Here is a 12,905-nt window from a genome sequence, read left to right as displayed (position 1 = left end):
ATACGCTTGTACCCAACGGCCTTATCTTATATATCAATGCATTTCATTAATTATAAACTACATCTTTTTGCCGATTTCATTCACACGCATATACAACTTTTAAAATTTTAATTGTTCAAATATCACTTATCATTATTTCAATCTATCTATTGATCTATGAATTAGTTATTTTTGTTTAATTCTGCTTTTAGTTATCGAAATAGCAAATAACAAAATATAATTAAAATTACATAGTTAAAATTATACGATCTTCGAAAGTTTTTTTATTTTTATTTATTTATTTATTTTAATAGAAAATGCATTGAAACCACACTCTAACTACATTATATAGAAATACTAAAGATTTTAATCACGTTGGGTCAATCTTGTAGGAAAGAAGGTGTTGTTGACCATTTCAGCTTTGAAGCTCATGTTCAATTCTTTTTTTTTTGTTGACCATTTCAGCTTAGGAGAAAGAGAACGAGATTACATGGTGTGATACATTGGGTTATCAACCCATAAACTCCATATCAAACCCCTACCCCATTTTGATCTATTCTTAAGCCATAAAAACGCCATTGTTTTGACATCATGTTTAATGGATCATTAGTTTTGTTAGTGAAATGAGGAGTTGGCTGCACATGTTGACTCAACCAATGGTGATTACTTATCATAAAATACATGACAAGCAAAGTAATCTAAGTCATTTTGGTGCCATAGATCAATGTAAGTTTACTAAATTTAAGAAATACCATAAATCAATGTAAGTTTTGTAAATGCGTCAACTTTGCAACGAACCATTAATTAGTCAAATTCTTTTGCATAAATGAGATGGGGAAACACACTTATCATGACTAGCCTTCATATACATCGTCATACTTATATAAAAACAGACAAATACGAATACATACAAAAACAACTTTGCATTTATTCTATCATGCATTCTTAATGAGGTCATAAGCTTGGAAGATCATAGAGTAGGCTTTCTTACTAAATCATAAAGGAAGTAATAAAATGTAAACATGCAATCTTCAACCCAGTGTAGCCACCTTCTACGCCAGTAAGGATTGATGTAAAGAAGGGCAACGAATCCCAATAACAACACACCACATGTAGAACCAGAACTCACATAAAACCATGTCATATCGATAGCATACCATTTCTCATTGTCTTCTTCAGCTGATGAATCGGTCACCTGTGAATCAGTAGAGCATTTCTTCTCCAAAGGCAGTCCACAAAGAAGTGGATTCCCTTCATAGCTTGCCTCTGTGAAGGTACCAAACTGTGCTTTCATTTCTGGGAGTCTGCCTGATAGATTGTTATGAGAAACATTGAAAGTAGATAGAGATGTCAGCTTAATCAGTTCGGATGGAACTTTTCCAGTCAAACCATTTGAAGAAAGGTCCAAGCTCTCTATCTTTGCAAGATTTGAGAAGTTCACTGGAATGGGCCCAGTCAGCTGATTGTGAGACAGGTTCAAAGCACGAATCTGGCTCAACAACCCAAGTTCTTGTGGAATTTCACCTGTAAGTTTGTTACTAGATAGATCCAATCCTGTCATGTAATCAAGGATGTCACCCTTGTAGTGGAGAAAGAGCTTTTTTGTTGTGAACTCAACTTCATCTTGTGTTTCTAACTCTTGTATATGAAAGTAGATATTATACGACCTCCGTATAGCACTCACATAATCATATGAAGAAAACATGTGATACAATGATACGCTTGTTTCTATGAAAGCAAGGTCACTTGGGCCAGTAATGTTTTGTAGGCAGCTGGGTATTGAACCAGAAAGAGAGTTACTGGATAAATCTATCAAACTCACATTACTTAATTGGCACAACTGCTTCGGAATAAACCCACTAAAGTTATTTTTTCTCAAAAGAAGAATCCTTAAAGTGGATAGTTCGCCAAGAAATTCAGGAATCATGCCTGACAAGTTATTGTTGCCTATGTCCAAAGTCAAAACCTTAGTCAAATTACGGAAGTGATCAGGTATCCATCCTGTGAATCTATTGGAACCCAAATGAAGATGCTCCATTTGTTGCAAATTTAAGCAGGATGGGATGGGCCCAGAGAAAGAATTTTGTGAGATATCCAGAAATGAGAATTGAGCTGTTCCACAAGGAAACCGGCCTTCAAAACTATTATTTCTCATCAGAAGTTCAGACAAGTCACTCATGTTGCTTATCCAACCAGGAATCATACCTGTAAAAAAGTTATTGCTAATATCCAGAGCAGTAAGATATTCAGGAATTTCCTTGCCAATTTTCCCTGTGAAATGGTTGTTATCTAAGTGAACCCTGTTGATGTTAAGCAAGCTTAAATTCCCTGAGAGTACCTCGCCATACAATTTGTTGTTTGATAGTTTTAAGATCATCAAACTAGACATGTTTGTAAACAATCCCTTTGGTACTTCTCCAGATAATTCATTATCAGATAAATCCAAAAGTGATAATTCGTTCAAATCACCAACTGAAGACGGGATAGCACCACTTAAAGCATTCATAGACAAATTTAAACGGACTATGTAGGGAGCAAACTTTTGTATATCGTTGGGAATTGTACCTATCATGTGATTTCCAGAAACATCTAACTCCTGCATATTAGCATTTCTATATGAAGATATACTAATAATGCCACCAAAGGAGTTGTTCCTTAGATTAAGAGCTTCCAAATTCGTATTATTTTTAATCAACCAATTTGGAAACACTCCTCTCAAGGAGTTGTGAGACATGTCTACTACCTGTAAGTTGTATTGGTGAAGTAGAAACATAGGAACCACGTGTCCTTTACGCCTGTTAATATTGCAATTAGATAGCTCAAGAAATTTCAACTGGAACATTGGAATCCAACCTATAGGCTCTTCAGTTTCCACCTCAAATGTGTCATTGTCGCTTCCAAATCGAACTACCTCAAGCTTTGGATGATTGGAGAAAGAGCTGAATGAGAATGAACCATCAAATTTGTTATGACTAAAATCGATGTACTCGAGAGATGTAAGATTAGCAATTAGTGATGGCACAAGTATCCCTGTGAATTGATTTGAAGATACATCCAACATCTTAAGAGATGATACACTGTTGAAACATCGAGGCAGAATTCCATTGGGCTTGTTGTAACTAAGATCCAACTCCATAAGGTTCTTCAACCCACAGAACCCTGCCAAAAAATGGGTTCACTGTTTGAAAGTATAATGACTTTCACTCACTTAATTATTAGCCACACTATAACACCATTGCATTTATACATTTTTTTTAAATGATTCCAATACTTAAGCATGCATGATTTAGATAACTTACCATGATCCTCTAATGAGCCGTTAAGATCATTGTATGCGAATGATACAGCTTTTAGGGATGATAATGTGTGTATTGTTGATGGAATGCTCCCAACAAAATGATTGTAACTCAAATCCAAGACCTCAAGATGGTTGAAAGTTGAGAAAGCTAGATGACAACAAGAGATGGTTATATATGTGGTTACTAAACAAAAATCCTGAAAATTGTTTTGTTACAAGTCATCTATTATTAATGGTTGAAAACTAAAGAATGATGAAAAAGCATTACCTTCCATTGGTATTGTTCCATTAAAACCATTTTTTCTCAAGAGTAGGACTTCCAGATCAGGCAAATTACGAAATTCTAGAGTAGTATGTCAAACAATTCAATAAAACAATTAGCAAAAGGGTGCAAATAAATAAATGACAATGAAGATGAAATTTAGTATTTTAGTTTGTTCAATTATGACTCTTTAAGATAACATGCCTTCTGAAGGAAAGGAACTTCCCCATGAAAAAGAATGTGAAAGATCAAGAATCTTGAGGGATGGGAGGGAACTTAAGCATGATATGATGCTCTTGTTGAAACTGTTATATGAAAAATCTATACTCTTCAGCCTTTTCAATCTCGATAAGCTCTTACAAGCTGTAACAAGAAAAAGAATTCTAAGAGAAAATGTGTTGTTATAATATTTGTAGTTATGGAATAATCTTATAAAAGCTGTAACAAGAATGATCTTTTGAAGTTTGAACTATTCACAAGTTACTATAGCTAGGAGAATCAAATTCTTCGTTTACCTTGGATATTTGGTGTGCCATGGAGGCCAGTATCACTTAAATGCAACTCCTCTAGATTAGTAAGATTTGCTAATTCTGTCATACAAAAGAAAAATATAAATCATGTCTTATGAAGGCTATTTCTAGACATACTCTGATGCAAATTTTCACTAGTGTTTCTTCATCATCATCACTAGGTAGTGAATTTCATGTTATAATATGTGATTTACATATTTTAATATATGAGTTCGCAAACAAACATGTACATAGAATTCAAAAACTGTTTATCCTACATATAAAGATCAAAGTTTGTAAAGTTCACACTATCAAGTAAATATCCTATAAGAATCATTATATAGAATCTTAAGTAGCAGGGTAAAACTAAAACAAGGTAAATTTTGTAAGGGACAAATTGTTGCTGGTGTAAGCATGTGTACCTTGAGCTGGAAAAGATCGAGATAGCCAATTGGCTTGAAGATCTAGTGTTTTAAGTGATGGAAGAACACTTAAGGATGCTATAATGCTGTCACTGAATCTATTGTCCCTAAGATATAAAATCTCCAACTTTCTCAATATAGAAACCTTTTCAAAACCTGCATTTAGCATTGGAAGCATGCCATATTACATTAATGTCAGGGTAGATTAGAATACAGATAAATATGTACTTATATTCATTTTAACAATGTTAACAAACTCAATCGGTCATCTTAATTAATAGCCCAGCTGTTAAATATAGGAAAATTGCCATTTTGCCCTCCATCTTCAATTTGAACTCAGACAAAAACATGGAGTAAATTTACTTAGACGACCCGTGGACAAGGTTAAGACTTAAGATAGACTGAAAAAGTGCCAAAAAAAGGTTAAAATATTACTTTTTGGACCATATCCAAAAGAATCATCATAACACAAAGGCAGAAAGTATAACTTTCTCTTCGGTTCATCTCACTAAGAACCCATTGAAGTCACTTGATTGATTGCATTTTATTCCACTTTGAAAAAACTAATTCTAGAGATAACCAAGTAACTTGTATTATGTTGTCTCTACCCCAGCCACATTTATAAATATATATATATATATATATATATATATATGTCTCAATAAAAGGTTGAAGATGAATAGATGATGATGATTACCATGTATTTTGAAAGTATCAATTTCACAGCGGGTTAGATCCAACACCTCCAAATTTTCTAAAGCTGCGAATTCTGTACTATATATATAAAAGTAACGAAAGTGTCATGCATTTGTAGTAGTATGATTTAAAACATTAAGTATATATAATGCTATGGCACAAATATCCTATAAGACCATTTTATAAGTAGCAAGGTAAAACTAAAAGCAAAATTTGCTCATAGAAGTGTGTGTACCTTGAGCTCGAAATGATCGAAATCGCCTATTTCCTTGAAGATCTAGGGCTTTAAGTGATGGCAGAGCACTCAAAGATGCTATAAGGCTGTTATTGAAATCATTGTATGCAAGATTTAAAATCTTCAACTTTCTGAATATAGAAACCCTCTTGAAACCTGTGTCTAGGATCCAAATTTACCATTAAAAAGATGACTGTATTTGTGTGATGGTTTTAAGATAAAATTGAATATTCACTACCATCTATTTGGAATGTTCCGGTAAAGAGGCAGTTTGTTAGATCCAGCATCTCCAGGTTTTCTAAAGCTGCAAATTCTGCAATATATATAAAAGGGATGAGAACATCTTCTGAACTTGCATCCTGGATGATAACTAAAATGCGTGGAAGGAACACTTTATAACTTTCCATTAGTGTAACTCAGATCCAAAATTTTGAGTGAAGTGAGTGCACCCAATGATGGAATGATGCCATTGTCAATATCAAAATTCCTGCTGAGGTCTAGTAGCTCCAGTTTCTTCAAACTTAACAACCTTTCGAGTTCTACAATATAAAAAAGGTTTAAACACCAGTATCCTGTTCTTTAGTTACTAAAGGATTAACTTTTGGGCACAAATACTATATAATAACAAACTGAAGTAAATCTTATGTGTTCATGCCTCTTTATCGTTACAAATATAATACCAGATAATCTTGGTGAAAATCACGTATTGTATATCACTCAATAATAGAGTACATAAGAAATATATATGGATTACATAATTACACTTTGCACCCCTATAATAATAAAGTATATTAATTGTCTAATATTCCCCCGCAAGCTAAGGCCGGGGAACGACCTGTAGCTTGGATCTTATCTCAGCAAACCGTTGGGATGACAATGGCTTTGTAAATATATCTGCAATCTGATCATGTGTGGAAATGAATTGTACCGAGAGTTTCCGTGCAGCTACCTTTTCTCTGACAAAATGGAAATCAACCTCAACATGTTTCGTGCGAGCATGGAAGACCGGATTTGCCGATAAGTATGTAGCACCCAAGTTATCACACCACAATACCGGAACAGATTTCATAGAAACTCTGAGTTCTCGAAGGAGTGCTTCAAGCCAAGTGAGTTCGGCTACAGTATCAGCTAAGGCTTTGTACTCCGATTCCGTTGATGACCGAGAGACAGTTCGTTGTTTTCTGGCCGACCAAGATATGAGATTGTTGCCAAGATAAATGGCATATCCCCCGGTGGATCGACGGTCATCTAGGCTACCAGCCCAGTCAGCATCCGAAAAAGCATTCAAGGAAGGAGCATGAGAATCAGTGTAAGCATGAAGAACAGACCCTGAGTTTTGTTTTATAAGAAGACCATAGTCAGATGTTCCCTGAAGATACCGAAGAATCCTCTTAACGGCAGACTAATGATTGAACTGGCAAACCTTGTTGACAGCATAGGTGATGTCTGGACGAGATAAGGTAACATATTGAAGGGCCCCAACAAGTTGACGGTATTTAACCGGGTCATCGAACAAGGCACTATCACCAAGATACAAATTGGCAGTGGTAGTAATCGGAGATGACACTGGCTTTGCATGAGAGAGATTTGCCCGTTGAAGTAATTCTAGGATATATTTCTTTTGAGACAAAAGAATGTCTGAATCTTTGGGAACCAATTCAATGCCCAAAAAATATGAAAGAGATCCCAAATCTTGAAGGGAAAATGTTTGACTCAGCTGTTTAATGATCTTATCGATGGCAGTGGAATTGTTACCGGTAAGGATAATATCATCGACATAAACCAACATATACAAAGTGGTACCCTTAGATGAGTAAATAAATAGTGAGGAATCGGTCTTGGAGCCATGGAAACCGAGAGCTTGTAAAACCTTTGTTAGCCGATGAAACCATGCACGGGGCGCCTGTTTGAGCCCGTATAGAGATTTGTGAAGCAAGCAGAGATGATGAGGTTTCATAGGATCAACAAAACCAGGTGGCTGCCGTAAGTAAATCGTCTCGTTGAGTTCTCCATGCAAGAAGGCATTTTGAACATCCAATTGTCGTAGAGACCATTTCTGTGTAACAGCAAGAGAGAGAACTGTACGAATAGTAGTAGATTTGACAACAGGACTGAATGTTTCAGTGTAGTCAATACCTGGTTGTTGATTGAAACCTTTTGCAACGAGACGCGCTTTGTACCGAGTGATTTTACCGGTTTGATCTCGTTTAAGTTTGTACACCCATTTGCAATCAACTACATTTGCATTAGGAACAGGTGGAACAAGAGACCATGTTTGATTATGCATTAGAGCATGATATTCTTCATTCATGGCAGCTTGCCATTTTGGTGATTTGTTGGCATTGGCAAAGGTTGTTGGCTCGATTGTAGAGAAGTCAGTATGACTAGTGAAGGCATAAGGGTTAAATGGAACACGAGGTTTGGGATTAGGGCGAAGATGAGAGGGGCGTACTCGAGGAGGTGGATGATTAGTATGAGCATTGGCATTACTGGAGGTAGTAGGTGGAGGAACTGATGATGTGGGAGTAGGAGCAGGAGGTGTGGATGGGCTGTTGGGTGTGGTATCATCAGAATGGGTTGAAGTGTTTGGTGAGTTGTCAGTAGCGGGTGGACTTTCGGTTAAGGTTATAGGAGTGATAGTTTCAGAGGAAGAAATAAGTGTAGGATAACTAGAGATATATGGGTCGGAAGGTGTAGGTATCTCAGGTGGAGGAACGGTGTGTAAAAAGGGGAAGTGTTGTTCAACAAAACGAACATGACGGACGATGTACATGCGATCAGTGGTGATATCGAGGCACCGATAACCATGGTGATCAGGACTGTAACCGAGAAAGACACATGGAAGGGAACGAAAATCCATTTTGTGTTGATTATATGGACGAATATGAGGATAACACAGACAACCAAAAACACGCAAGAATGAAAAATCGGGTTTGTGAGAAAAGGCGTGTTCAAGAGGTGACACATTAGATGCTGTACGGGAGGGCATGCGATTAATCAGGTAAACAGCTGTGTCATAAGCATAGTGCCAAAAACGAGATGGTACACCGGATTGAGCAAGCAGAGTGAGTCCAGTTTCCACAACATGTCGATGGCGACGCTCAACAAAGCCGTTTTGCTCACTCGTGTGAGGACATGAGCGTCTATGGGTGATGCCAAGAGGAGAAAAGAAATTAGGGAGGTTTCGAAATTCGCCACCCCAGTCAGTTTGGACAGATTTGAGTTTTGTGTTAAACTGTCGTTCAACCATAGCTAGAAAGTGTTTAAATTGAGGAAACACATCAGATTTATGTTTTAAAGGGAAAAACCACATGTAACGAGTAAAATGATCAACACAAAGTAGGAAATAAGTATGTCCATCAGAAGAGGTAATAGGAGCAGGTCCCCATACATCACAAAAAACCAAATCTAAAATACAAGAACTTTTAAAATTCGATAAAGGCAAAGACAATTTAGATGATTTTCCTACATGACATGCATTACAAGGAATACATGACTTTTTGTGCAAAACTGGAAGAGAGTATTTTGATAGCATGGAATGTAAAAGTTGCGAATGAGGGTGACCAAGCCGTTGATGCCATGTGTGAACAGGGGCACGAACAGCAGTGAAGACCTTTCTTGAAATTGGTTGGAAAGATGGGAGGTGAAGCGAGTAGAGCCCGTTCTTACTTGGACCCGTGAGGAGGATATTGCCTGACTTCTCGTCCTTCATGGAGTAAAAGGTGTCATGAAATTCAAAGAAAACATTGTTATCATGACAGAATTGTTGAACAGAAAGAAGATGTTGTTTAATTTGTGGAACATGAAGAATATTGAGTAAAGAAAGCGGTTTGTTTGGAGAATGAAGCTGAGTAGAACCGACATGTAAAATGGGTAAACCCTTACCATTGCCAACATGGAGAAAATCTTCACCATAATATGGTTCAGCCGTGCCGACGCTAGACGATTCTGGTGCTACATGGCTGTTAGCACCGGTGTCAAGAAGCCAGGAAGGAGATTGTGACCGGTAATCAGCATGATTGGCTGATGATTGTTGTCTGTTGCGGAAGGTTGCTGGGACATGATTCGGACAATCAGATGGGATGTGACCAATGCCACATCGGTTGCAAGTTCCATACACCATATTCTGATTGGATGCCCAATTGAATTGTCCTCTGCTGGTTCGATTGTTCGAACTACGTCCACGCCCACGGTTGTTGGTGGTGCGACCACGGCCACGGTTGTTTTGAGAGTATGAAGTAAAGCAAGCTTGTGGCTGTTGGGAGACAGGTTGTAGGCTGAATCCAAGCTGTGAAGCAAGTTGATTTAAAGCATGAACAGGATCCTGTGGTGAAGAACCTGTTAGGGTAGACATGCCAACAGTATGAGTAGTAAAGGCCTGTTGTGATGGAACAACAGGAATAGATTGTTTGATCATGTAATCGTGATCTGAGAGTAGTCCCTGTAACTCATTAAAGGCAGTTGGAACTTGTCTAGCAAGAAGAGTCGATTTTAAACCATTATAATCTTCATGAAGGCCTGCAATAACAAGCATAACCAAATCTTTTTCTTTGAAAGCTTCACCAATGTTGGATAAGGCATCGGCATATTCTTTTGCTCTATTGAGGTAGGCTTCTGATGTTTCATCACCCTTCATCTGTATCTTTAGTAACTGTGTTTTGAGCGTATATTCCCTAGAAGACGTGTGTGGGGCATATGCACGTTCTAGTGAGAGCCAAACTTCACGGGATGTAGTAGTGCCTTGAACATGTGGAAAGGCAGCCTCTGATATTGTTGAGATGAGCAACATCCTAACATGGGCGTCATTGGAAATCCAAATCTGATAGTTAGGGTTTGGCTGAGTTTCTGTGGTGGTTTCTTTGTCTGAAGAACTGGTCTGATCAATTGTTTTAGATGGACAGGGAATGGAACCATCGATATAACCAATAAGATTGTTTGTGACAAGAAACGGATGAATCATGGTTTTCCAAAAACCATAGTTTGTGGGAGAAAGAGTGAAACCGAACTTGTGAGAATTGTGAGAAGTTTTCTCAGATGTAGAGAAAGCAGCGATTAAGGCCATTGTTCAGTCGGAGGTGTTGAAGGAAGTTGGCGGCAATTAGGGTTGCCGAGAAAACAGGCTCTGATACCAAGATAATCTTGGTGAAAATCACGTATTGTATATCACTCAATAATAGAGTACATAAGAAATATATATGGATTACATAATTACACTTTGCACCCCTATAATAATAAAGTATATTAATTGTCTAATAATACCCAACCCTTAAGCTTCTTTGAGCCCAAAAATTAATTGGATGATGTTGTTCTCTTGAATTTAAATTTACTCATATGTGTTGATTAAACATGTAATATCAATTTCAAAGAAACATTTTCACGTAAGTCGAGATAATACTTAACGTACAATTAAGCATAAGCGTACCTGTATTCATAATTCCACCATCAAGAAAATTACGCGACAAATTGAGACTTCTTAGCTCTTTAAAATGAAGAAAGAGGGAAACATTTAATGGCCACAATTTTTTATCTACATATGATCTTCCGTTCAGTGTGCCCAAAGAAATATGTGTGACATGGTGTGTGGTTGTGTTGCATTTGACCCTCTCCCAATCACAACACTCACCCACAAGGGTATTGCCATAATCCATCCAAGTAGGGAGAATATCTTCTGGTTTCAAATCATATGTGTTAATAAGGGAGAATTTGATGTCTAGTAGTGCCCTTCTCTCCTCTTCTCTGCAACCCCCTGCAGTTGGTGGGAACATCACAATAACAACCATCATCAATATCCACCAACTATGCAATGGACAACACTTCATTTTAGTAGCAGCTATGATACACATACTAACATTAATGGTTTCTTAGAGACACTCAAATAATGAATAATTTTTTTATAGAAGCAAATAATGCATAATTGGAGTCACCACATATTTGGGTAGATATAGTGAGGCATACAAGCCACTAATGATGGAGTTAGGCAGACACAGTCCAACTCAGCTACAACATTAATTATTTTCTGTTGAACAAGTCTTAATGTCAGAAAGTCATTAGTCATTAGTCATAAGTCATAAGTCATGGGTTATAAGTCTTAAGAGTAGGTAGGGAAAATTATATCTATACTAATTTATTAATAGAAATTAGGGAAGATCTCACTGAATAGTAATCAATTTTGATATTCATCTACGTATATCAAACTCTTTTTTTGGTGAGGTTAAACCACTCAGGTTTCATTTTTGTGTAACTGGGTAACTTGTATCTTGTTACCTGTTGCTGGGCCAATGACATGGTCAATACTGTTGCTGATGACGTGGCAAGGTCTAAAATTTTCCATTATAGTAAACATACGGCCATTTCCGGTCTTGCTTTCTCCTCGCCTACACAATACACAGCGCCCATCCATAGATTAAGAATTGGCTACAAGTCAGAAGTGATAGAGGCTAACAAGCTCATTGGAGCTAATGTTGATATAAGATAATCATTATAATTAACAACTATTTTGATCAACAGGAAAGAAGGAAAAAGAAGTTCAAAATCAGCCGATAATAATGGTGGAAAAAGTTGAAATATGGTGTTGCTTTCGTCTTCTATACCTTGAACATTTCACATGAACATAACTTAATGCTACAGAAAACCAAAAAAATGTCCTAAATTAAAGACCATCAGGGTTTTGGACCTGATTAGGGTTAATTCAAAAACACATCCCATTTAACCGTGAATATTTTATATTTTTACTGAAATTTATTAATATATTATCTATTTTTACTATAATTTACTAATTAATTCTCTTCTGTTTACAAGTTTTCATTGTAAAAGTCAAACAAATGCCTAAACAAATGACTAGGAGACTATCATGATCAACTTAGTAATGTCATACTTATATAGAATCTAAAATAGCTGATCTAACAATGTATTCTAATTCCTCTTACAACACTTTTTTATGTTAGGTTTTTATGGGTTTTTAGCCTAGATAGCCCAACTTATTTTTAATACATATCTGATTTAGCTCACATATACTATTTTTTTACTTGTTGCTTATATAGGAAGCACAAATTCACAACCACTAAATAGAGAGAGTAAGATGCAAAAAGAGAGTTTTTCATTCCTGCTTTTTGAAGATATACCTATAATGATTTTCTGGAGATCCAACGGTCCGTTTTCTTTGATATTCGGACAGCGGCTTTCTAACATCGAAGCCTTCAAATCCAACGGTTTAATTGTCAAGATAAGCTTCAGAGACTCGGTAATTGTCGCTTATGTTTGTTGTTGGAAATCAACAATGTTTTTGTGATCTTCATCCTTTCGCTTTTGCTTATTTGATTTCATATACTTGATGTGATTTAGTTCCAAGTATATGATAGTTATTATATGTCTCTATTATATCTAGGGAATAATTTGTATGGCTCAAATATTGATAGTTGATTTGAAGCGGCTCTAGTAGTCTCGTGGTTTTACTCTCATTTCTTGAAAGGTTTCCACGCTAAAATTATGGTGTCTCGTATTAGTT

General features: G+C 36.6%; 1 pseudogene; it reads right to left on the bottom strand.

Annotated features, from left to right (window-relative positions):
* Positions 1–779: 779 nt before the first annotated feature.
* On the bottom strand, positions 780–11,331 carry LOC111910099 (receptor-like protein 14; annotated as a pseudogene).
* Positions 11,332–12,905: the final 1,574 nt, after the last annotated feature.

Source organism: Lactuca sativa, chromosome 1 (genome assembly GCF_002870075.4).
Source record: "Lactuca sativa cultivar Salinas chromosome 1, Lsat_Salinas_v11, whole genome shotgun sequence".
NCBI lineage: Eukaryota > Viridiplantae > Streptophyta > Magnoliopsida > Asterales > Asteraceae > Lactuca > Lactuca sativa.
The sequence above is the reverse complement of the archived record's forward strand: the minus strand, read 5'-3'. Positions and strand labels throughout refer to the sequence as shown.